The sequence below is a fragment of the Lycorma delicatula genome, chromosome 13, assembly GCF_047948215.1.
Source record: "Lycorma delicatula isolate Av1 chromosome 13, ASM4794821v1, whole genome shotgun sequence".
In the NCBI taxonomy this organism is placed as follows: domain Eukaryota; kingdom Metazoa; phylum Arthropoda; class Insecta; order Hemiptera; family Fulgoridae; genus Lycorma; species Lycorma delicatula.
In genome coordinates this window covers 47,125,797-47,152,507 of record NC_134467.1, presented here as the reverse complement: position 1 = coordinate 47,152,507, position 26,711 = coordinate 47,125,797, and the positions used below count along the sequence as shown (strand labels likewise).

The window sequence follows — 26,711 nt, the reverse complement described above, 5'->3', positions numbered from 1 at the left end:
ACAAATAACTTTTAACTTTACTTTCCCCGTATGGAAAATTACGGGAAAAATTTTCCCGGTGTATTGTGATAACTGAAAATGTTTGGTTTTTACAAATATTCTTGTAACCAAAGCACAAAATCAAGGTAAATTTTGGAAAAGGGTGTATTTAATTTCATTATTATTATTTTATTAAATTGTGAAATTATACTTTAAAAAAATCACTATTAAGAAATACTTTTTGTTTTATTATTTAGACCCGTAATATTTTATAAATATTCACTGATATTTGCTGAATTTAGAAAATGCATCTCATTATGAACAAAAAAAACTTGGAAAGTCAAAACAAAAATTTGAATTGTGAAAAATAAAACAAAATTAAAAAAAAACGCACTAATAGCTAATAAAATAAAAAAAATCTGCGACAAAAAAAAAAATGCCAACAGCACGCGGTATTCCCAAGCGGTCACCCATCCAAGTACTAACCGCGCCCGACGTTGCTTAACTGCGGTGATCAGACGAGAACCGGTGTATTCAACGTGGTATGGCCGTTGGCGACAATGTAACTAACTTTTTTCCTATATAAAGTTCATTTTAACTACATAATTAAATTATTTTTCTCACTGTTTATATTATTTACTTTACTTAACTTTTTTATTTTTTTACGTTCTTTCGTTTCTATTTATTTTTTTTTAATTCTAGACAACCGTTTTGAAAAAAATATATTTATTTATTCTTTTGTATTAAATTTTATACTTTTATAATGATTTTCGTTTTATATATATATAAACCACAGTTATTTAGTGTATCAAATAAATTCCGAAGTCGATTAAAATTGATCAACAACAATACAAAATAATATTTGCTAAATTATATCAACGCAATATTTATTAAGAGAAAAAAACATAAAATGATTTGTGAAATAAAAGGAAGATCAAACAAGACATACAAATATCTAACGACTGAATTTTTTTAATGTTATTTTATTTTATTATTTTATTCAAATTAGTTTGAATAATGTTTTATTTGACCAGTATTACTTCTAGCAGATTAAAGAAAAAAAATATTTTTAAAATTCCTAACTTTTTTTTGCGTTGTAGTATTAAAAAATATTCTAATGTAAAAACGAATTATTTAAAAAAAATAATTGAAAAGCGTTAATTTTAATTTCTTTGTGCATATTTTAACTTTTTTTATTTTATTCGAAAATTTATTTAAATGGAGTATATTTTCACAAAAGAAAATAAATATGCTATTAGGTAATCAAGTATTCTGTCCGTAACACTTGATGTAGGTACTGTATATCGAAACACCTGTTGTGATTTTTTAAATAAATTTTATGAAAATTGAATTTTATTTTTTTAACACCGTTAGGTATTACTTCAAAGGATAAACTGAATGACAATTTTTAGTGTGTGAAAATGCTATGCCTGACCGGGATTCGAACACGGAACTCTTTTGTTATGTTGGATTTTCATGAAGTAACGGCTTTATCCATCGATTAAATTATATTTTGTTAATATTATTTACATTTATTGGATGATTTAATGTGCACAGTCGCTTGTTTTAGTTTATTTTGTTGTATGTATTGAGAGAGAGAGTGACACACACACACACAGAGATACAGAAATGAAGTGGTGTTGCGGCAAACTGATGAAGAAAGAAGCATTTGGAAAAATATAGTTAAAAGAAGAGACAGACTTATAGGCCACATATTAAGGCATCCTGGAATAGTCGCTTTAATATTGGAAGGACAGGTAGAAGGAAAAAATTGTGCAGGCAGGCAACGTTTGGAATATGTAAAAGAAATTGTTAGGAATGTAAGATGTAGGGGTTATACAGAAGTGAAACGATTGACACTAGATAGGGAATCTTGGAGAACTGCATCAAACCAGTCAAATGACTGAAGAGAAATGACTGAGACGCTGGAAACTAAATAAAACCATTATACGCTTGCGCGACTATAATCGTGATGGTGGGGTTGTTGATTTTACTGAAATCGGATAACCAAAAGAACGGCCATTTTCGTAACAGAAGCAGAAATTTACGGACAGTTGTAGATTTATATACAAATCAGTGTTCAAAATACAAAATAAGAACACTTCTATTCCACCGATTTAAAACGTGGTTTTATCCCAACTCTTGCACTTACCTCTGCGCATGCGCTGTTTCATTTTATTTAGTTCTAGCCACTAATTTGGTGTCGCTAATTTATGCTTCAAATTTTATCATTTCTAATACACGAGATCCTCTATCCAGTTATTTAAAAATCAGTAGTTTTGCTATGAAATGAGAGCTCAACTGAATCTGTATATGTTATCACAATAAATTTTTATATTCTTTTAAAGTTGTGAAGTCCGTTTTGAATCACCCGGTATAAAAATTTATAAAAAATTTTGGCAGTGAAATTCGGAATACGTACGAAATATTGTTGAAATATCTTTCTCAAAAGTGGGTACAGCACTTGGCTCGAATAAACAATGTTTTATGTAACTTTCCATTTTTCAATAAGGTTTTTTTACATTATTTGTATAGCACTGAGAATTCTAATAAATTATTCTTCTCTTGTATTACACTTTTGTTCATATACTAATGATTTCAAGTGGTCCAGACGTATTATGTCAGGTGTTCTTGGATAACAGTCGTTAGGTCTGCTACAACCAATTCGCTTGTTTAAAATCGTCGCATAAATGTTGTCTTAACTGCTAGGAAATAATTAGTTGCTTACAGTGCTGGAAAATCATTTGCCTTCTTGTTAACAGAAAAATCTTTTCCAATTCTTTCTCTTTTTAATATTAAAAATTATTTTTCGTTTAATACCTAATTAAAAATCTCTCATAATTTGGTATATTTTGTTTTTAATAATTTTCAAAATTATTACCTTTGTATTTAATTTGTGTGAAATTTATTCATACCATTTTACTTAGAATTAAATTTTGTACGCGTTTTGTTTATAAGTATTTATTAACCATTTAAAAAATTTATTTTATATCATATATCAAAAAGTATGTTTCAAAACCAATCTTTTATTTTTATCCCAGATTTCTTGAAAACTACAAAAAACAGTTCTGGGATCTATTAATTTTTTTTTCTATTTTCTGGGTTTGTTTTCATATAAAACCACTTAATTTATCCCTTATAATTTGTGTCCCAAGAATTATAGTCTTAATTTTACCGAAATCGCATAAAATAATGGTGAAATCTTTCGTCAACCGACGTTCGCTAACGAAGCGTATCGAAATTCATGTTTACAAAAATGTTCTATATTATTTTTGATAGTAGAACATGTCCTGAAAATTCCTTATTACATTCTTCGTGAATCACTCTGTATAATGTATAAGAATATATAAAATATGATAAAAATATATATATATATATATATATCATACTATTTTCAACTTTTGTATTATTCACGTAAACAGTTAAATCGAAACTGGCTGTTTACATTTCTGCAGACAAGGGCTCACCGACGAGTACGCACGCGCGCGTTCACCACTACAAAGAATACAAGAAATATTGAATCTTATAATAAAATGTCCTATTTTCTCAGCCGAAGAGAAAGATATCTAGTAAAGCAAAAGCAGACGTTCTGTAGTTATATTTGTTAGTTTATTATGCAAACATTTGAACTTTGATTTGTTCAAAACTGTAACACGTGTATGGTACTGCATATTATTTCGACTAGTAACATTTGTTTTTACTGTAACACGAACAGTGTTGTTTTTGAAATAAGTTTATTTTGTTACAGATGACAGCGAATAATACCAACATGTATGATGCTGTTATTAGGTGATATATTACCATATATGCGCGCGCACGCGATCGCACACACACACACACACACACACACACACACACACGCACCACACAGGTGTTATATGGAGACGGCTTCATATTTCGAAACTGAGGTACACCAAGAGGTTAAAATAAGTGTGAATCTACATAGTTACAAAATTATTACTTTATGGTGTGTTTGAGATTTTTGTCCCCAATTTTGGATCCATCACAATGAATCAAATATTTTTATTCATCTTTAAGGTATTTTTAAATTTAAAAAAATTACATACGAATTTTTTTGTATATACATACGAGATCTGTAAATAAAGTAATTACATAATTTTTTTTTTATTTTTTTTTTGGCATCCACTGTAAAGTTACTAGTAAAATATAGTTATATAGTTATATGAAAGAAGATTAGAAGCTTTTGAAATGCGGTGCTATAGGAGAATGTTAAAAATCAGATGGGTGGATAAAGACAAATGAAGAGGTGTTGCGACAAATCGATGAAGAAAGAAGCATTTGGAAAAATATAGTTAAAAGAAGAGACAGACTTATAGGCCACATACTAAGGCATCCTGGAATAGTCGCTTTAATATTGGAAGGACAGGTAGAAGGGAAAAATTGTGTAGGCAGGCCACGTTTGGAATATGTAAAACAAATTGTTAGGGATGTAGGATGTAGAGGGTATACTGAAATGAAACGACTAGCACTAGATAGGGAATCTTGGAGAGCTGCATCAAACCAGTGAAATGACTGAAGACAAAAAAAAAAGAAGTTATATGAACAGCTGATTTATATTACGTATTAATATTTCTAGTCTTTTTTGCCACGCGAGAAGTAAATAAACTTTTCGTGAGACGAGTTTTTGTTGTGCGGGCAAAAAAGAGTGATACTAATTATGGGCAATCAAGTTTTCTGTTAAACTCGGTGAGAATGCTACTGAAACGTTTTCAAAATTGAAAAGGGCATATGGAGATGACCCTCTGTCACGAGCCCAAGTTTTTAGGTGGTTTAAAGAATTTTCAGACGGCCAAGAATCAATTGCGGACGATCCACACGCTCTGAAAGACCGTTAACATCAAAAAGTGATAATGTTGAGCAAATCAGAGATTTTTGGAGTTTTTATCTACAGGACAGACTGTAAATGAATATATTTACCAAGAAATTATTGAAAGACTGTGGAAAAGAATTGTCCGCTTGAGACCAGCCATCAAAGACAACTTGATGCTGAATCATGACAATGCACCTTGTCACACTGTACTTTGAATTAATGAGTTTTTGGCAAAGAAAAACATTCCTGTAGTTTCTCAACCACCATATTCATCTGACTTGAGCCCCTCCGACTTTTTCCTGTTCCCGATTTTTAAAAAAAAACACCTCAAAGGACACCATTTTACAACGGTAGAAAACATTTTTAAAAAAATGTAACCGACCATTTGAAGGATATTCCGGTTTCTGAGTTCCAACACTGGTTATGAGGAGTGGGAATACCGTTTGAAGCGTTGCGTGGTTTCCCGAGGGAACCATTTCGAATGTGATAAGAGTCCATATATAATTGGATTGTAAATAAAAAGTTTTTCTGGCCCAGTCTCATTACTTTATTTACAGACCTCGTATATACATGTTTATTTATTTATTTTTTTTATGATCAATGTACTATAAAGGCTGAAAGCTTTTCCATGGCAATATGAAATGGAAATTTTGTAGCGTATGAGAAATACATTGAGTTGTCGGATCACGAAATATTCATTTATATATATATATATATATATATATATATATATATATATATATTACTTTTTGGTGGTGGTGGAGGTAAAAAGAGGCTGAGAATCAGAGGTGTAAAATATGTTGACAGTCGACCTCCGTGCCACGAGTGGTAACGTCTCGAGCCTTTCATCTGGAGGTCCCGGGTTCGAATCCCGGTCAAGCATGGCATTTTCACACACGCTACAAATCTATCATCTCATTCTCTGAAGAGATGCCTAACAGTGGACCCGGAGGTTAAACAAAAAAACAAAATTTTAACGGCACAAATTAATTAATTATTATTTAAATTTATAGATTTTTTTTCATTTGGTAAAACCCTGTCTTCTCCGAGACTTTTATGGTGTTTTGACAGTAATATAAATTCTCTCGGCTGCGCAAGGTAAGACCAGCGATGGAGTTGCCATCAAAATCTAGTACCTAGACATGCCCTGGGAGACCCCTTTTAAGCTCTTCCGCCGTTGGAAACTTTCTCCTCTTCCGGTATTGAATCTGTTGACCATCTCTTTATCTCAGTTGAAGTTCTGCGGTCACCTGTCTGCCATACCTGAAGGAATGTATCCTATCAGCCATCCGGACGCACCGTATTGGGGTTACGCCCCTTATCGCACCTTATTATGCAAGTTCACTCTATACTTAAATCCGATAGGAAACCCTCACGCGACCTAGCTGGGATGAATTATTTTTAATTTTGATTGTAATCTATCTAATAGTATTTCATACGGGGTAATCTTATTTCTCATATCAAGACATTTTGTAGTTCGTATGTATTTCTAAGAAGTATTCCGTAAAACAAAATGTGAGAAATAAATTATTTTTATTACTATTACTACTTTACATAGAGGTCGGCATTTAATTTATATTTATCGTAGTCCTTTATCGATATTTTATTATGTATAACGGAATGCGAAATCGATTTACGATATGTCCCTTGTGGAGCAAATTATATTGCTCAAATATATATGTAATGCGGTTGAAGAGTGATATATTAATAATACAGTTCGAGATGGATTAACTAGCAAGAGAACATGTCTACCTATTAATATGCGTAATGGTGTTATCGATTCTTAATGCCATTTATATATGCTCGCTCATTACGTTAAATTAAAAGAAAATTTAAATGTCTTAAGCAGATTCAGAAAAAAGCCGACAATCAATTGCATAACATACCCGCTTATACCGATCGAGTTCTATCATTTCATGTTTCAGTAATTCAATAATTTTAAGCTATATTTTTTATGATAAAATAATTCCTTTTTGTTAAAAAAAAATAATGAAAATTATGATTTTTTTCAAATTTGTTTTTTAGAAAAATATTTTTCTGCGACCGAATTTTAACGTTTAAATTAAGCGGCTGGAACCGGTATCAAAATGAGTGTAATTATTATAAAGGTGTTTAATGGATCGAAATATTACTCTTTTTATGCTGACTGATTAGAAACGGATATTTTTTAATGTTCAGCTGTTGTTTTACTTTGATTTTTATCGGATTTAATAGATGTTAATTTGATAATACACTAATAGGCATCTAAATTTTTATATTACACTGTTAATCCTTTTGTTAATTACGTCGGATTCTGAAGAACAAATGTAACACCTATCGACATTAAAGAAAAGTCAGAAGTTGTCATTAGTAACATATCGCCACAAAAATGTATTGTTTAATGAATTTTTTGAAAAATTATAAGAAAATATTCCATATCATTGATTTAAATCGTTTTTTCTCAAAGTGGGCGATAGCGCCCTTTTGAGCGCTAGAGGCCTTCTGGGCGGGCGGTAGAAGGTCCACAGAAAGTTGGGGCGTTCAGGCGGTCTAAGAAGGTAATGGCTGATTAAAAATAGGAAAAATTATTTTTCTTGATATTTCAAACTAAAATTAAATACCTACTACGACAATACAAAATATTAAAAGGAGATCTATATTTTTACGATAAAAAATTATTGTATTTAAACTCCTTTAACTTTGCAACCAAGAAGATTAGAGAAACGAATAAAAAAAAAACTTAAAGCGTATGTACTCTACTTTTTTAAAGTATACTTCAGATTTGAAAAATCAACAATTTTTTTAAAAAATCAGTCAGAAGAAAAGTTTTAAAAATTTTAGTGTTACTTCGTGTTTGATCGAGCGCATGGAGGAAACAAATTTTTTTTAGTCAACTGCATTAAAATCGTTTAATAGCTTAAGCCTTTAGCTTTAATTTCTTTCTTTGTATGTCTTTCTACGATTTTTCTCAACCGAAATATTCCAGTTTTATCTTTAATGGTGCATATCTCCCGATCTAAGCAACGTATTGAACAAAAAAATGTGGAAACATACTTACAAATATGATCAAAAATGCGTTTTAATTGCTCTCATTTAAAATGGAAGTTTCATCTCAGAAATAGGATATGCCGAGTTTAAAAACAATAATTTAAATTGCTGTTTTTAAGACCGCATCTTAAAAATGACAATTGCAATTATTATTTTTAACAGTTGGTAAGCGTAAAAATTTTGGGTGCACCTAGAAAACTTTTAATTCTCAATGTGAGCGGTGAACGAAAACGTTTGAGAATCATCGATTTAAATCAATAATCCAAATATTTTCCCAGTCGTAGAAAAAAATACGGTATAAAATTCTTTATAACGGCCATTAATACAGTCTGGCGAAGTTTACGACTCTTTTCAGGGCTCGTATCATAACTTACTTCGCCCTAGTGAATTAATGGGTATCGATATAAGTTCTTTGCATAACGTACGATTTTCTAATTTTATGATACGTAGTTACACAGAATGAACAACATAAAACCGAACCCGTAATGAAACCGCTATCCAACACTATTTATGAAAGACTCTCACACAACTAACGCGACTAGTGGATGTATATGTTACTACTGATTGTTGCCGCCGTTTATCAGGTGGTTACGTGTCGTCAGTAAGGTTTACGTTTTGTTGTATTACCGTATTGTAAATACAATTGAGTTTGTGTAAAATGCTTTATTCAGTCCAGAAGAGGATAGCTATAGTTAAAACCTATATTCGTTCTGGATTGTTTTAAGAATCACGTCGAGTATTAGTAGAAAAATTTCCGAATGCCTATATCAGCGAAGAGTATTATACACGATTTAGTTAAAAAATGGCGTACAACAGGTTCGGTTTCAAATGCAAAACGAAATAGGCAACCTTCGTTTAGAAATCCGCAGGCCATTGCCGATATTTAAAGGATAGGAGAATTACTGCCAGGCCAAAAAAATCGCTAAGCAAGTTATCCCAACGATCTGGTATTAAATACACGTCTTTTCGTAAAATTCTTTATGAATTAAAACTGAAACCGTACCGCGTTGCAACTGCGCATCGACTGAAGCAGACAGACAAACCGAAACCATTATTACAACTGGCTTCTCAAAAACATTGTTGGTGAACAGATAGAGTTGTCTACTTGAAATTTTACACTTTCGGCCTACTTAACGGAGATAATTTGCGCATCTAATCTCTACAATATTGATGAATTCAAAGTAAACATTCAACTATAAATTAATGCAATTAACAACGTTTGCGTCAGACGACTCTCAATATGATCAGTCGAGCACGTGCATCGATGCCCAGGGTGGACATTTTGAACATCTTTTTGTAAAAATAATATAAATAAATGCAACATTTAAATTACGTTTTACGTTTTTCTTGTTTAATTTATCCGTATCATTCGTAAAAATTCATTCCAACATAACTTACCGATTTTGCAGCGGTTACGTTACGGGTTCGGTTTTATTTTGCTCACTCTGTATAAATAGACAAAAAATTGATTATTTCTACACTTGTGGAGAACTACACAAAAGCTGAACGGTAGGTTTTGTGTTATTTTTCTTTTTCAAAGATGTACAATAATTAAAAGTACAGCGAGTGAATGCATAATGACGTTTGTTGATGTCAATTATTTGTACCCTAAGCTTGACAACTACTTTAACTACTCTTGCTGTAATTCATGGAATGAAATTTCCTGATTTATCGAACGGTTTTTTTTAATGATTAAAATTATAATTAAAATTAATTTAAAAAAAGTACCGATTTTGGTCGAATAACTAACGCGCTAAATAATGTTTTTTAAAAATAAAATTTTAATTAGATTTGGTTAAAAAAAAAAATTCTCACTGATTTTCACGTATTTATTAAAATTATTTTCTTTCATAAATCACGCATTACATTTACAAAAAACTTGTTGGTCACGAAAATGTGCGTAAACTACGCAAGTAAATACGGTAAGATGGCAATTAATTTTTTTATTAAAATTGGAAGCTCCACCATTAGGTAAAGAGTATTAACTTGTTTCGGTGACTTCAATGGTTAACAAAATAAGTTTGAGCATTAAAATTTTGAAAAAATTGAAAAATATATATATTTTTTTTCATTTTAGTAACACCGAAATTGAAGGGGACGAATTCGGGTAAAATTAATTTTTAATAAAATAATCCCTAAGCGGTGATATTAAATTTAAAAAAGACTTTTCATAATCGTTAAAAAAATACAAAGATAAAATCATAAATCTTGGGACGGCTGACAGCTTCCAGGTGACGTCCATCTGTCCCGCTTAGGAGAAACTAAAAACGTCACGATTATTACAACGTATGACGGAAGGAGAATCGAAATCAGACGGGTCGATTGCAGGGCGGTCATCCGGGAGGATGAGAACGGATGTTATCGATGCTAGACCGTGGAACACGCATCGGCGACCTGTACAGGGACCGACAGGTCACAGCTCTGTTACGACTGCGGGAGGCCGGGACACCAGCGGGGGCCGGTCGTATTAGTTTGTCGTAATTCACGACCGCAGCTAGAAGACCGAGCGCAGGAGGCCTTGGGCTGTACCTAAGACGAAGATTATGGTTCTCGAGGGTTGCAGAAAAATTAACGTGCAGTTGTTACTCCTATGTTGCATATAAAGCCTGTGTAATCAGCCGAGTTAGAGTTCATAAGTACCTAGGTGTTTTTTGTTATGAAAAGTTGCTGTTTAGCAACCGCATTAGGCAAGTAGCGACGGACACCGTCTCTGTGATACACAAGCTTAGGAGGATTGCTCGAAAAGATTACGGACTGTCGGGCAGTCATTTGTACATGGTGTACCGAGGTGTCATCAAAGTATGACTTCTTATGCTGCGTCCGTTTGGGCGCATAGATTGGAAAGTAATCGAGCGGTTATTGGCAGAGTTGGCAAATGGCAGAGTTGGCAAATTATGGCAGAGCCATAACTTTATGCAGTGGTGTTTTTAAAACAACCTCCTACGAGGCTACCACAGTATTGGGAAAGGCTCACCCGATCGATTTAGTAGTAAATGTTTGGTCACCCATGTAGAAATTGCGAAGGGGTAAGGAGGCCGAGATATTTGGGATGCGGCTTCGAGCCGGGCCTGTACGGGAGCGGAACGGTGATCGCAATGCACCGGATGTCAATTTCGAACAGTTTCCCATTTCTCGCCTGCGGAGGAGGCTTTACAGCCTCGAGATGGATGCATGGCAACAACAACGGCACGCCACGACTAAGTGTAAGCCCTTGTATAGATTTATACAGGACTTGAGGGGATGGTACGCCTCTAGTTCGTTTTTAAAGGCAACGGGAGCCCAAGTGCTGTCCAACCACGAATATTGCTCTCCAACTTGAACCAATATTTGTTTCGCCTCCTCCTGGCAGCTGATGAGCTCTGCGTCTGCGGGGAGGTCCAGTTGAACAAACACATGGTGTTCGACTGCTCAGCTCTTGGGGGGGCAGAACTCAGGCCGTCCTGGAACGTAGAGGTCAAGGGGAAAATTGGCTACTCATAAGCGGCGAGTCGATGTGGCGAAAGCCGCATTGTCGGAACGTGTGGACGTTCCTTGATGCCGTTACTTCTTCAACCGGCATCAGTAGTTTACATAAGGGAAAAGACTACTACCGCGCTGCTAAAGGAAGCTACCCGAGAGTAATGGCAACCACCAGCCAATTAACACTCCAAGCGCTTTAATATTGGTGGAGAAGTAGTTGCTGGCATTCAGCGGCCTAGGTGTGGCAGTGAATTGCTGTCTTGACGATGTAAATTTATTTATCGAGTGACATATATGTTTTAGTAGTTAACGGGGTGCAGTAGGACGCTTATTCCGCTCACGCTTTTAGGTTAGGTCTAGGAGCTAGTTAGAACACCGGTCGCTAAACTATTTCGAGGCTCAGTAAACGTTTGTGGCACAGACACTCGGTCTTATGTTTTAGGCCCACCGAATGGGGTAATGGCGGCAGAAATACCAGGAAAATCAATTTCTGAGAGTCGTCACGGAGGGAACGATGGGGTGATGGACCTCTCCGTATGGAGCAATTGTTTGTCCTTGCTTGCACAGGTGTGCGGTAGCGATGTGACGAGGCAAGGGGACTCCAACACTCCCTGCTAAAAAAGACCGAGTCCCAGCGGTCCTGCCCCTTCCGGGGTGTCTCCGTTAGAGTTATTTGCGTAAAGATCGAGTCCCGGCTTCTGGGGTGGGACCAGGAACGACGTAGTAGGGCCTGATTACTCTACTCTGGGGGTTAGAGGCAGACAAGGAGGAAAGATCCAACCGGCGGGCCGACCTGTCATGTTGGATATAGCCGGTAAGCGGAAGGCCTGTTTGAGTATATGGACAATCCCCGTGGGCTGTGTTATACTTAATTGCTAAGATTCGGCCCGTGGGTGAGGGAAAAAAATAAATCTAAATAAAGTTTTTTTTAAGAGGAAATTAACATTTTTGAAAAATTTTTTTTTCAACAAATACTAAAGAGTAAGTTTCAAAAATTTACTAATAATAATACTAAAGGACTACTACTAAAGGATACTATTAATAACAGTAAAGGAGTATCAACAATTTAAGATTTTTAAATTTTAAATGCAAACTTAGTTTGACTACTGGTAACTTGTGAGATGCTTTTAAATTTTAAATAAATTATCTTTTTTTTTTAATTAAAAAAAATGGTCTGTTTTGTTACAACAGACCGTTGCAGTGGGACAGACAAAAAATGTTTATAGTACTTTGAAGACCTTTTTTTCTTTTATTTTTCTCATTAGCCTCCAAAACCATCGTAAGTTATTATTTCAGAGGATGATATGTACGAATGTAAATGAAATTTAGTTGTGTTCAGTCTCAGTTCGACCGTTCCTGAGATGTGTGATTAATTGAAACCCGACCGCCAAAGAACACCGGTATCCACCATCTAGTATTCAAATCCGTATAAATGTAACTGCCTTTACTTGGACTTGAACCTTAGAACTTTCAACTTCGAAGTCAGCTGATTTACAATGACGAGTTCACCACTATACCAGCCTGATGGGTTGCTTTGAAGACCTGTTGATGTAGAAAATATAGATGCAAAAAATGTTTCTAACTTTTTTATGAAGCAAAATTTAGCTAAAAAATATATATATAATAAAATAATTTTTTGGAGAGGTAGTAAATATTAAATAAAAGATTTTTGTAATTTATGTTCTCGAAAAAAAACTTCAACTTTTGTAAGAAAAAAATATCGGTAAAGTACTCCAATAAGGGCTTTTATTAATATATAAGAGATTAATTTTCTTAATATATTTAACTTTTTTTGTTTACGTGTGCGTCAACACACGCTCACCCAAGCGTGAATGTGTGAGTTAATGAAGAAAGGTTTATTGATTTTAAACAGTTTCCAAGGTAACAAAAATCAAGAGATAAAAAAAACTAGAAAGAGTAATTACGACCTCGTTATTAGAATGGGAAAGTTCACATTTTATTTTTCAATAAATTTCAGTAAACAGAGGTAATAGTTATTTTTATTATTAGTTTGTTTTAGTATTTTTTTGTGTGTGAAAACTAGCTGAATAAATATGGAATTTCATAAATTAAAATAATTTACTGTATATAATAACGCATTTGTTTTAAAACAGCAAAACAAACGACGGTCTGTCGTAATAATAAAAGAGAGAAACTGCAAGTAAAGCTATTTAATATAATTAACTGTAACCGTGTATGTTCATGTTAGCTTTAATGACATAGAAAATATTATCCGTTTGCGTAGAATTTTCATAATTAAAATTTGTTTTATTTATTTAAAATAGTTTTTGAAAATTAAATTTTTTCATATTTTCTGAAGTAACTCACTCGCTGATATTAAAGCAGTTCAGTTAAAAATTGTATCAACCGTACCAACTTTTAGACATCGATCGATCAGTTTAAATTGAGCACAAGTTAAGTCCTTTTTAGTGTAAAATCGTTAAAAGTTTGCAATGACGCTTTGTAAGAATTAAAGATCTATTAGCAACGAAGATGCAATAAAAATTGTTGAAAGTTTTAACGAAAGTAATGTTATCCGTTCCGTTATTCATAATTAGCTGAATTATCGTTAAACGTTGTTCAATGTTTGTTTCCAAGCAATCGATTAAAAATCACAAAGACATCCGAATTTACTTTTGTACGGTAACTTAAATTTATTTTTCTAAGCGTACAACGAAGTATCATCATAAGCGCCCGGACACTATATATTTGTATTTTAAATAAATGAATATTAAAAATTAACAATTAAAATTCATTTTAAATTTAAAGCCCAGCAATATAAATAATCAGCATAAATGGAAAACGCCAGTGGTTTATGTTAAAAGCAAAATAAAACCGCAATGAAATATTACATTGATAATCTAAATTAAAACAATAAAATTACAATCTGTCATACGCAAAATGTTAAAAATAACTGAAACGTACCACAAAAAACCCAAATATTTGAATATGAATGGACGGGCTAAAAAAACCGTTAAACATTCGACAAATTGTCTCATTTTCGAAGATGTCTCAGAACTTAACCCCTAGTTTAAATTTGTGATGCAATGCCGCATAAAAGAAACAGTCCACAAAGATGTGGTCTACCTTCAGTTGGCAGTCGAAGTGATACAAACGTGACTCATAAGATATCCTTGAGTAAACCCAGTGAGTCCTATTCTAATACGGCAACTAATCACCTTCTCTCGACGGTTATTCCTGCGCGAAATGTTCCACGATCACACAGTGTAACTGGACAAAGTTTACTGTTGATGGTAGCATTCTATTTATTTTGCTACTCATCGTGAACTAAACTCTTAAGAAAACAGACTGTGACTTAAATGATGGTATTTTAGAAGAATATAATACTTTTTTAGATCGGATAATGATTTCTCGTGATAAAATTAGGAGTTAACATTTTTAGCGGGAATCAAGACGTTATAGTATGAAATTTTATTATCCGAATTCCCACGCCATTAAAAAAAGGCTCACAAAACGTTGTACAGTTTCTTGCACCGGTTATTTATTCTTAAATAGTGAAAAAATAATTATACTTGAAAAAGTTATTTAAGATTTATTTTATGTTATTAAAAAATCATTATTTGTTTTTGCTCCCCCACCCCCAAAATCCCCTTCCAAGAAAATGTTTTGGATTTTTTACGTTTATTATGTTAAATGGAAGATTTTTTCTTTTAAATTTTGCTAAAAATGAACAATCAAAAAAAAAAATCGGATCATGCTGTGTTAGAGCGCACGACCGTTGGGTTAATGTTACAGACCTTGAATGAAGTTCCTCCGAGCTACAGACCGACCAAAGGGAGAACCACCATCGTATTTTATTTTAACAAAACTGAAAGTATCCGATGGAAAATTTTAGTACCTTCATTTTGGTGACAGTGAGAAGAGAAGACAGCAGGGACTCCCGCCCTACCGGGGGAAAAAAAAAAAAGACTGAAGAAAAGACAAGAGTCCAGGCAGATGGGGCGGGATCCCGAGAACGGCATATCCGGGCCCGGTTACCCTCCTCCTCTGAAGTTAAGGGCAGGCAAATTAAAATAAAAAGATCCAGAACCGGCGGACCGACCTGCCATGCTGGGACTTACTACCGACATGACAGGCGGGGAGGCCGGTTAGAAACGCAAGGACAAATCCCTGGACTGAGTCCAGGGACGTGTATTCTGCTTGACTGCAAAACCGGTCCAAGGGTGTTGGGGACCTACCGGGTGGTCTAGTGATGAACGCGTCTTCCCAAATCAACCGATTTGGAAGTCGAGAGTTCCAGCGTTGAAGTCATAGTAAAGTGAGTTATTTTTACAAGGATTTGAATACTAGATCGTGGATAGCGGTGTTCTTTGGTGGTTGGGTTTCAATTAACCACACATCTCAGGAATAGTCGAATTGATGGTTTATTATGCTTTTTGACCTCCCAGAACTGTATCCCCCGCAGTTTTCACGATTTTTTACAACGTAAAACAGAACAATTCGGTGACGAAAGAAAAGTTTTTTTAAATCTGATGTACAAAACATTAATAAATGCGAAAATTTTATTATCAAAACTTGTAAAGAATTCAATTCTGAGAAAACTGATACAATAAAAATCTATGAAAAACATTTTAAAAAATCAACTTTTTGTGGTTACGAGTTAATAATAAACGTTAGGAGGTTTAGTTATTTTTAACATAATTTGGATCGGATTTAATTATTTTTGAGAATACGTTATGAAGTGTTTTTGTGTTTGTTGTACTATAAACTGTACAAATATCTTTCCAAATGAATCAGAATTTAAAAAAAAAATTCCGTTTTTGATTCTTTGTTTTAAAAAATTCCGCGTCTTTTCTCTGATGCACAGTATGATGATATTGTGCTATGATTTTTGTGTAGGGCTTTTGAGAAGGAAGCGATTCAGTTCTGTTGGAAGAATACCGACGTAGGTATTCTGGACGAGTAGTTCAAAATCTTAACACTTCTAGCGCTGATATTTTATCTGAAAATCAACCGGTAAATGGTGATGAAAGGAAAAAACTTTTCAGGTGGTACAGCTTAGTACTACACCAAGCACGCGAAGAATTTTTACACGACTCAACGTACAGAAAATACAGTATGAAGGACATTACACGCTCATGGACTGCGTCCTTATTATGTTCAGATGTTCAACACCTCCAGCTCTGTGATCGTATCAGACGACCGCAGTTTTGTCAACGGTTTACCATTAATTACTCCTAATTCCGTTCGTACTATTTTCGGACGTAACTACTTTTACCCGTAACGGCAAAACAACACGCTAAATTCACATCGGTGGTTTGAAGAAAACCCACATTCTGTAGTCGAATCAAATTTTTGGCAACGATTTTCAGTTAACATCGCAAGTTCGACAACCAATTAATAAGCAATTTCATAATAGAACATGTCACGGGGAAAAATTATCCGATATTTTTAAACATTGAATTTCTTATAACGCTTGAAAATTTCACATCGGCGAAAAGGATTGAAATGTATTATATCAAACTGATGAATCACTGACACATCTCACGAATGAATTAAGAATTATTGGATTAAAAATTAATTGCTAAATTGGTTCGATATAGAGGGCCGGTAAATTGGCTATTCTAGATCACCATTAGATTACTGTTTATGGGAACGGATGAAACGCGAGATATACAAGCGAAAATTAGACGCACGTGATAAACAAAACGATAATCAAAAAATGAAAATATATTTTTAGGTTGAAGGCAGAAAATTTAAAGAAAACGACTTGAAAGTACATCGATGTCGATGGTGGAATATTCGATTATTTGTTGAAATTAATACAGTGTAAACCACAGATACTATTTTTTTTTTTTTAAATAAATTAAAAGTGTTTCAATTTTTCAAAGGTCTAAATTTATTTTTAAAAAAAACAGCTGTTTTTAATTTTTACAAATTCATAAAATTTTTTACATCCTTGTAAGAAGTAAAGAAGTATTGTGACCGCGAAAAATTTCCGTTTTCAGATTTCAAAAGAAATATCAATTTTGACCATCCCTGAATCCATTATGACTAGTTTCGGCGTGACGTCTGTACGTACGTAAGTATCTCGGATAACTAAAAACGATTATCCGTAGGAAATTGAAATTTTAGATTTAGGACTGTTGTAAATCTAGTTATGCACCTTTTCGTTTGATTGCAATCGACTGGACTAAAAGTGTCCAAAAAATCCCAAATCTAAAACATTTGGATTTTTGTTTAACTGCAGTAATAAGTCCTCATCGAGAGCTTTTCAACGATATATCATAAGTGGTACTTATTTTCATCGGTTCCAGAGTTATAGCCAAATAAATTTTTATTAAAATATTTGGATCTTACAAGGGGAAGGCACATCGGGTCGAATCCGACTTCATATACATACATAATTTTTTTACCATTTTTTTTTTTAATTTTACCTTTATTTTCAATTTGATTTTTTGTTCTATGTATTTAGTTTTACTATCCGGGGAGGGGATTTTTGCACAACCCATCGGAGTTAGGTAAGTTTTATATACTTTCTTTTATCTATTATTTTAACCTTTATATTTTATCAACTTTGTCTGTGGTATTAGTTTTGAGTTTTATTTTGCCTTCTTGGCTTGTTTTAGTAAATTTTTATTATATGATTAATATTACGTTTACACCTTGTATAGTTTATTATTTCGGAGTTATTTTACCCTTTTACTAATATCTACCGGGCGATGATAACGCCCAGGCGTTTTTCGCCCACAAACAAAAAAAAAAAAAAAAAAAATTTTTAATTTAAATATATTTACGGATTCATTAATAATTAATTATTAACCACTGATTGTAAAAATAATTTACAATAAATAACAAGAAGCGGGTAGTGTTTAATATATCAGCTGTTTTTACTTTCTTGTACAAAGTAAAGGAAATATTGCGACCGCGAAAAATTTCGGTTTTCAAATTTCAACGGAAATATCTATTTTATCATCCCGTGAATCCATTCTGATTAGTTTCGGCGTGACGTCTATACGTACGTACGAATGTATCTCGCATAAATCAAAAACGATTACAATTAGGATGTTGAAATTTTGGATTTAGAGCTGTTGTAACATCTAGTTGTTCACCTTCCCTTTTGATTTCAATTGACTGGACCAAATGTGTCCAAAAAAGCTCAAAATCCAAAAATTTTTGATTTTTTATTAACTGCAATAATAAGCCCTCATTGAGCGCTTTTCAACAATATATCATAAGTGGTACTTATTTTCATCGGTTCCAAAATTATAACGAATTTAATTTTAATTATGTTAAATATTTGAATCTTACAAGGAGAAGGCACATCAGTTCGATTCAAACTTCAGCTCCGTTTTTTATTTTTTTTTAGTTTAAATGTATTGATTTATTTTTAATTATTACCTTCTAATTGTAAAAAAATGTTAATGATAAATAATAATAAAAAAAATTTTTTTTAAATCAGAATTTATTGGTGAAAGAAAATTTTATATCCTTTTCAATTTAATTGAATAATTTTTACAGAGGTTAATAATTATTAATAAATCAATATATTTAAATTAAAATAAAAAAAAGTTAAAAAAAATAAATGTATATGAAGTCGAATTCTAACCGATGTGTTCATGGTTACGGATTCGACACATTCTCACTTACACCACATAACTACTTGAGCGATGTGAAACAAAATTAATATATAAACTAATATAAAATGCTGATAAGGACACCACCAAAACATTTTATGCATGTGGTGTCCACCACAATTCTTTTTATTAAAGAATTGGAGGATCGTATCTCACTTTCAAAGGAAATAAGTTTAAATGATGTGCTGCAAAAACTGTGTATATGTAATTTAATAGGCGTACAAGGAAGTCAAGTGATGTCCAAATCAGATTTTTTTATTGTTTTATGTTTTGTTTTTAATAATAAAAGTGGATTTTGAAAAGATTTTTAATTTCTGTATTATATTAATTTTTCCAAAAGTTTTAATAATCCATTTTATGGGTTCATCAATCATTTAACGAATTTATTATACTTAAAACCTAAAAAAATGTTTTTTGTCCCCGAAGTTTTCTGTTTTTTTAATATCATGTAAAATACGGGAGATACCAGTTCTGGAACCGGTTTTACTTGAATTTTCGGAAAAAACATAAGAAATCATCAAGTTCACCGTCTTACATAACACCATAAAAATTTCAGTATAATTTTATTTCAACGGTAGAAATGGAATTCGGGCGAAATTATTCGCTAGCCGTAACTCAACAACAAATCGTTATCGGACATATGTATGTATGAACGTTTTTCCTTATTTAAAGCACTAGAATCAGTTCCAAAATTATTTCCCTTTCTTTCTGAGTCATCTGTATGTAGATATATATATATATATACATACATATGGAAATCAATTAACACAATTTTAGATTAGTTAGTTTCATTATCAGCCGTTAGAGTATGTAGATATGTAATACCTTTGTGAATGACAGCTTTAAATTACGAGCAGATAAAAGCAGCATTAAATTAATACAACCGACCAAATGAACACGTGATATGAATAAAGTTTGCTTCTATCTACGTTCGAGTACATTAAACGCTGTATGAACTAATAGAATTCGATACTTCAATTTATCAGCTTCTGAAATTAATGTTAGTCTTCTATAATTAAATTTGAATATCGAATTTCAGATATATATAACTAGATATTTTGAATTTTTTATCTTTTTTTACAGAAATTCCAAAGAAAGGTATGGTATTGCTATTGGTCACATGATGGTTCTAAGTGATGAAAAATAATTTTCTTTACGTACGTTTATATATATATATATATATTTATAAAGTTTTGTGGCTCAAAAATTTTCAAAACTACTTGATCAATTCCATTGAACTTTAGATATGCGGTAGTATTGTATCTGAAGTTATGCATGTGAAAATTTGATGAAGATTGGTTCAGTTATTCTTTAGTTTCACTGGGACCTATTTTATTCGATTTTTCAGGTCAAAAACCATGAAAAATCATTAATTCTACTCCTTAATTAACGACCTAAAAATTTCAGTATGACCTCATTTCTTCCGCAGTAGGTGAAATCCGAGTGAAATCTTTCTTTAGTCCAATGATCTCCAAAATTTTTGTTCAAGTACAACGAAGATGAAAATAACTGTTAAGTTTTACCCATACAATATAGTACAAACACACGCACACACGTATGTGTGTGTGTGTCGTAAGTAAACAAAAGACCGTTGGCCCGGCTGGGTCTCTCCATCACGGATGGAACCTGGTTTTAGTCTGTAAGGTTTTGAGGCAAAGCACCTTCTGAGATTATGCAATTGCTGTGCAATTGAAATGTATTCGACGCAAGTCCTACCTCAGCGGCAGGAGAAGGAAAAAAATGTTAGAAGCTTGGTTCACACCAAAGTCACAGGTCTTCTTCGTCCACTCAGGTACGAACGAAAGACCAAATGGCCGATCAGGAATTGTGTCAACCATACTTTGGTGGTAAAATTCAATTAACCCACGTTTTAGTAATGGTCGGCCTGAGTCTATACCAGACTACAGAAGTGTAGTCTGGTAGGTAAATGAAGATTTACCTATCATAGATATCCTCATCTCATTTGACCGTGGGGGGGGGGGGGATTGCTTATTGTTCACATTAGACAGATTGCAACGTACACATTAGTAAAATAAAATTAAAAATAAACCCTAGGAAAAATATGCAATTCTTTGGTTTGTTTTTATTTCGTGTTTTTTTTTTTTAATACAATACCTTCGCATGAAATATCAATTACACACACAATTTTTCAATTACGCGATCAAAATTACTTTAAAAAAATAATAAGTTTTCATATGTAGAATAAATTATAAGCCATTTGTATGCAGAGTACAGTCAATAAATCACACAATAAAATAATAATAGATAAATGAGATTTACAGATGAATTTTTTGCTAGTATTTATTCATATTTTTTTTTAATCATGGATTAATATTTTATCCTGAATCGTACACCTACGTGAAATACTTTGAATATATTTTTTTAAATATAAATTAAAAAAATAATTTATTTGATTTTATATAACAACTAAGCTATAGATAAAAAAGTTTGAATACGGTATTAAAGTAATATATATTTTGTGTTAAAGCGCGCGCGCGTTGTGTGCGTGTGTGTGAATATACGCGTAACAGCGCATATTTATACATAAAACAAAGGAGTAATAAGAATTTACCGTACTGTAAATCAAATTTTTGAAAAAAAGTTCTACATATAACCGTAAAAAGTATCTTAAAAATAAAAGATTAATACAACGAAGGCTTTGAGAAACCTTAATAAATAATACTCGTATCTTGATAGTCTACCGGTTACGAGGAAATTTAAATGGAACATTAAAGCATTAAGTAGTAAAGAATTTTATAAATAAATAATTCTACTCGTACTGTAAAATTTTTGAAATAGAACTCATGATCGTATCTATCAAAATTAAATTGTATGAATGACTCGTATTCAGTAGTATAAATTTAAATAAAAATTGGTTATTCCAATTTTTTTTTTATCTCCGGGACCACCGTTAGGTATTGCTTCAGTGGATGAGATGAATGATTTGTAGCGTGTCTGGAAATGCCATGCCTGAATGGGATTCGAACCCGGGACCTGCGGGTAAAAGGCCGAGACGCTACTACTCGCGTCGGCTGGTTATTCCTATCTGAAGATGTCAATCACGATAACTTAAAAAGCTGACAAAGATTTTTCCGTCACGCGGCTTAAGACGCGTTCCGGGAAAGTTCAAACGCGTACACACACGCAACTTATTTTAATATAAATTTCTTGAACGTGGTTCCGCTGGTATACGATAATTAAATGTAATTAACAAGCTATATATCCACCTTACCGGCAAATAAGTGTTAAATCTTCGAGATCTTTTGGTCTTTTGAAATCATCATCGGGAGTTAAAATATTATAATTAAATCAAAAGTTAAAATAGTTATATAGTGATGACTGTTTGCACGTTAACAGTATACACTCTACTTATACTGTTAACATGCAAACAGTCATGACTATAAACGTATTTCAACTTTTGATTTAATTATATCTTACCTCCTGCTGATGGTTTCAAAAAAAAACCGAAAGATCTCGAGGACTTAACACATATTTACCGGTAAGGTGGATATATCGCTTATTAATTACACTTAATTAAAATATTTATCATTTTATTAAAATATAATATTGCTTGGTTTATTTAATTTAATCGTTCTAACGAAACCGCGTGCGCATACCGTATTTAATTCGCTCGCATATGGCGGTACTAACTAATATAATTTCACGACTTACAACAAATTTAGCTTGTACGGTCGGCATACTGGTGTAGCCGTGAGGCTTTACGCACCAGACACCGTATCAACCGGGCGATCTAGTTCGCCCGGCAAGAACGAGTAAATTTTTAAATATATTTTATTACAAAACTTTAAATGTTATTCGTTTATTTAATTCTACCGCTAACCTGTGAAGTCAGAACGTAGCGTACGACTACAATAGAATTTTTTGAGGTAAGATGCGATTTCCCAAATTTTTTTAATTTTTTAATCGTTAACAAATGCTCCTAAGAAAAATATGACCGTAATTAGGCGATATCTCGAAATACTGAGGGTGAACTTTCTCTATAGCCCCACCTCTTTGACGTTTTAAGTTGAAAATTTAACGGCATAAATCCCCCATATATAGAATTAATCTGACCAAGTTTGGTAAAAATCGGTCCAGTAGTTCTGTAAATATAAGGTTATTGAGAGGCAGACACCTAACACATGTACATCAACATCCGAGAAAATTTCTATTCGGTTTTTTGGGTTCGTTAGGTGTCAAAACTTTAAGATCAGGTGAAAACCACAAATGACAAAATCAGAACGATTGCAATACTTTCTATTCTAAAGCTATCTAGACGGGAAAGTAAAAATATGCAATAAATAAAAATATTTTTTTTTTCGATTTTTGGGGAAAGGGGTAATTTTGGGACAAAATTTGTAAAATATGGTAAGATAAGCGCTCACGCAAGTACTGAAATTAATATAAACTGTTGTCATTATGTTTGCAATATTTTGAAAAATGAACTCTCAAACTCCCCCCCCCCCTACACACATCGGAGGTATTGATCCCAAATTTCTACCAATAAATTCTCTAACATATACAAAATTTCATCAAACCCTGTTTATCCATTCAAAAGTTATTTAGCTTCCGACACGCCAACAGACGCACTTAAGTACCCCAAAACCAGTTAATTTGGTTTTCTGGAGTTCCTGGGTCATGAAACTTAAAGAAATGTAAAATAATCCATACCACATTTTTTTACTTATTACCATAATTTCCTTCTTCAGCACAGCTTTAGAGCAGTGGACTCGAAAGTGGAGTACGCTTACCCACTTCTGGGGGTATGCAAAGTAATACTTGGGGATACAACAAATAAGTAGTAGAAATATTTTGATTTTTGACTATATACACACATTGACGCGCACAAACGTAGAGGCGCGCGCGCGCGCACTCTCTCTCTCTCTCTCTCTCTCTCTATCTATCTATCTATCTATCTATCTATCTCTATCACGCACGCACGGACACGCACACACACACACATATTATGTTATATGGGATACAACTTATCATTTTCGTCTTAGGGGTACGCCACACACATATCTCCGGTGTGTGAAGATCACTGCTCTAAAACTACAATACCAGGCAAGCAAAATAGATTAAACCACTTTATCTCCTGTAACATTCACAGAGATAAAAAAAAAGTCTGGGGATTTAAAATATAGTTTTTTTAATTAATATTATTTAATAAATGATTTATAATATAAAATTATTTTAATAAAAAAAAAAAAAAAAAGTTAAAATAAATAAATGGGAATATTCATGAAATAAGATCGGTCGGTAAAATATATAAATTTTCTAGAAAATACACCCTAATTTTTTAAAAGAATTAGCAACAGATTATGTGTTAATATGTCTTGTCTATAAATATACTGTATTAAAAAAATTGAAAACTGTTTTACAATGTTTATTTATTCTACAACACACACACACACACACACACACATAAATACGCACAACATACACATCACGAAACACAGACAAAAAAGTGTACATCTTACTGTTACAATAAATAAAAAAAAAACATTTGGATATTAACAAACAAAAGAAGAGTTGAAATTATGAAATATATATATATGTATATATATATATATATATATATATATATATATATGTATATATGTATATGTATAAACGTACCTTATTTAACTACACGTAACTTCCTTGTATAACCAGTGATGACTAACTAGACCGAGTCGGCTGTGTTGTTTGTTACATTCGTTCCCTTCCGCGTACAATCGTTCATGTTCGTTCTAACTATACAACTGTTATGACTCATCTTGTTAGCCGAGTTCCAGACGTACATAAATTGTTTTTATTATTTTAACAAGAGAGAACGAAAATAAAATCATATTTTTAAATTGATAAATCTTTTTTTCAAGAGGTCAAATAATTAATTATTAAATAAAAAATAATTTTTGTATTATATTTAACTTAAAATTATTATTTTTTTTATTTATTATTATTATTATTTTGGAAAATAATTTTCATTTACCATATAAATAATATCTGTATCTGTAAAACATTGACTGTACCTAATCGAAGAAAGATAAATTATTGAAAATTTTAAATAATACACGTTCTTCTTAGGAAGGCACACTAAGAAAGAATTTTTTGAAATTCCAAGTGTTTATGTTTAAAATGTAAAAACAATGAAATTTACTTTTTTTTTTGTTTCTTGGAAATAAATTAAGGTATAAACTTGATTTTTGATACGTCTAATTTTCATATGAATATCTAAAAACTAACGACTAGATTTTTCGAAATTATGAGTTTAAAGAGTTAAAATTGATTTTTGAATTTTTTTTCAAAACCGGCTGTTTTTTTTTTTTTTTAACTTTTCGGTAACAGATGAAGACATCAACTTGATTTTTGGTGTGCTTAATCTTCATGTACATATCTAAAAAAAAAAAATTTCTAGATTTTTCAAAATTCGACCTTGAAAAGGATGAAAAAAAGTAAAAATAACTTAACACTTATTACAAATTTTCCCCATTTCCGACTATACTAAACGTAATATTCACGATTGGGGCTTGCAAATACTGTTCAGATAAATATCTATTCGGATTTTTGAAAGTTTTTGAAGGGTGAGACGGTGTATAACGCAGCGGTTCAACCAACGTACCAACTGTTATTGTTTGTCCGATACGACTGGCTACATCTGCTCCAGTTACTTGGCTAAAATAAAAAAAAGTAATTAAAAAATAAGAAACGAAGTACGGTCACCTTGAAGTGGTATTTGTTGAGTAACACTAAGAACCGGGTAAAATACATTTTTACTTTACGAAGTACGGGTAACCGGTTACCTATATAAATAAAAATGTTAATGTTCGTTTGTTCAAAATCTTAAATCTCCGAAAGTTCTTCACGGATTGCTTTGAAATTTTGACACAACGTTGCATCCGAATAAGCGCGTGTTTTTGTACACCTACTATTTATATACCTAAGATGTCATACCTGTGACGGATAAAATTATGCTTTGTTTAAAAACAACGCTATCTGTTGGACGTAAAAGTAACACACGCTATAAGAAATAATTTACGATTCCATTTCAATGTTTCCGATATGTGTGTCCGCTATAGATTCAAAAACTACTGGACCGATTTACGCGAGGGGAAAAAGGGAAAAATCGAGAAAAGGGAAAAAGAGAAAATTTAAAAAAGGTAAAAGGGAAGAAGGTAAAAAGGGGAAAACGGGAAAAATGAATTTGAAAGGGGAATGGTGGGAAAGGGAATGCGGTAAAAATGAAATCGGGAAAAAGGAAAGGGAAAAGGGGTAAAAGGGGAAAAGGTAAAGGTTAAATTTTCTGAAGTTCCGTAATATTAATTTTGTTATTGTTTTTATCCAAATGTATTTATTTAATAATATACATATATACTGAAATCGAGCAATAGCGAAGCATTGCAGCATCTGCTAATAACTAATAACTTTAAGATGGAGGTCGACTATTTTGAAACCAGCATTCTTCAGATAGCTCAAAATTTCGGGTCCTGTACTGATGACACTGTGCCTCTGAAGAAATTAAAATATTCTGATATTTTTTTTTATAAATTGAACAGGCTTTAATTTTTATTTATCTTTATTTTTCTAACAGGCATGATTTCAATGAACGCAGAGAGATCGAAGGGGCAGAACCATCTGGCTAAACGGAGAGCGAAGCGAGCCATAACCTGCTAAATATTCCCTGACTTTGACAGGAAACGCAAGTAATCACATAGCGTGGGCGAAGCAAGACATTAATGCTGTATTTTTTGGGCTTGCAAATATTCCCCAGATATACATTTAAAAACTTTCTGAGGTTTTTGGCATTTCGATTTTTAAAGGGTGCGAGAGAGTAC

General features: G+C 32.6%; 1 protein-coding gene and 1 non-coding gene across 9 annotated transcripts in view; both read right to left on the bottom strand.

Moving 5' to 3' along the window:
• The window catches only part of LOC142333864 (uncharacterized), a 782,720-nt gene that overhangs the window by 411,648 nt on the left and 344,361 nt on the right, over positions 1-26,711 (bottom strand). For 2 of the 8 annotated variants that reach the window (XM_075381434.1, XM_075381435.1), the window contains exon 1: positions 24,514-24,648. The exons of the other annotated variants lie outside the window; for them this stretch is intronic. The gene's annotated coding sequence lies outside the window, so the exon portion shown is untranslated. Of the gene's footprint in view, positions 1-24,513; positions 24,649-26,711 lie in introns of those variants that run through there. 8 annotated transcript variants of the gene reach the window in all.
• On the bottom strand, positions 417-535 carry LOC142334169 (5S ribosomal RNA). Its single transcript, XR_012758797.1, has one exon. It is a non-coding gene; the product is annotated as a 5S ribosomal RNA (ribosomal RNA).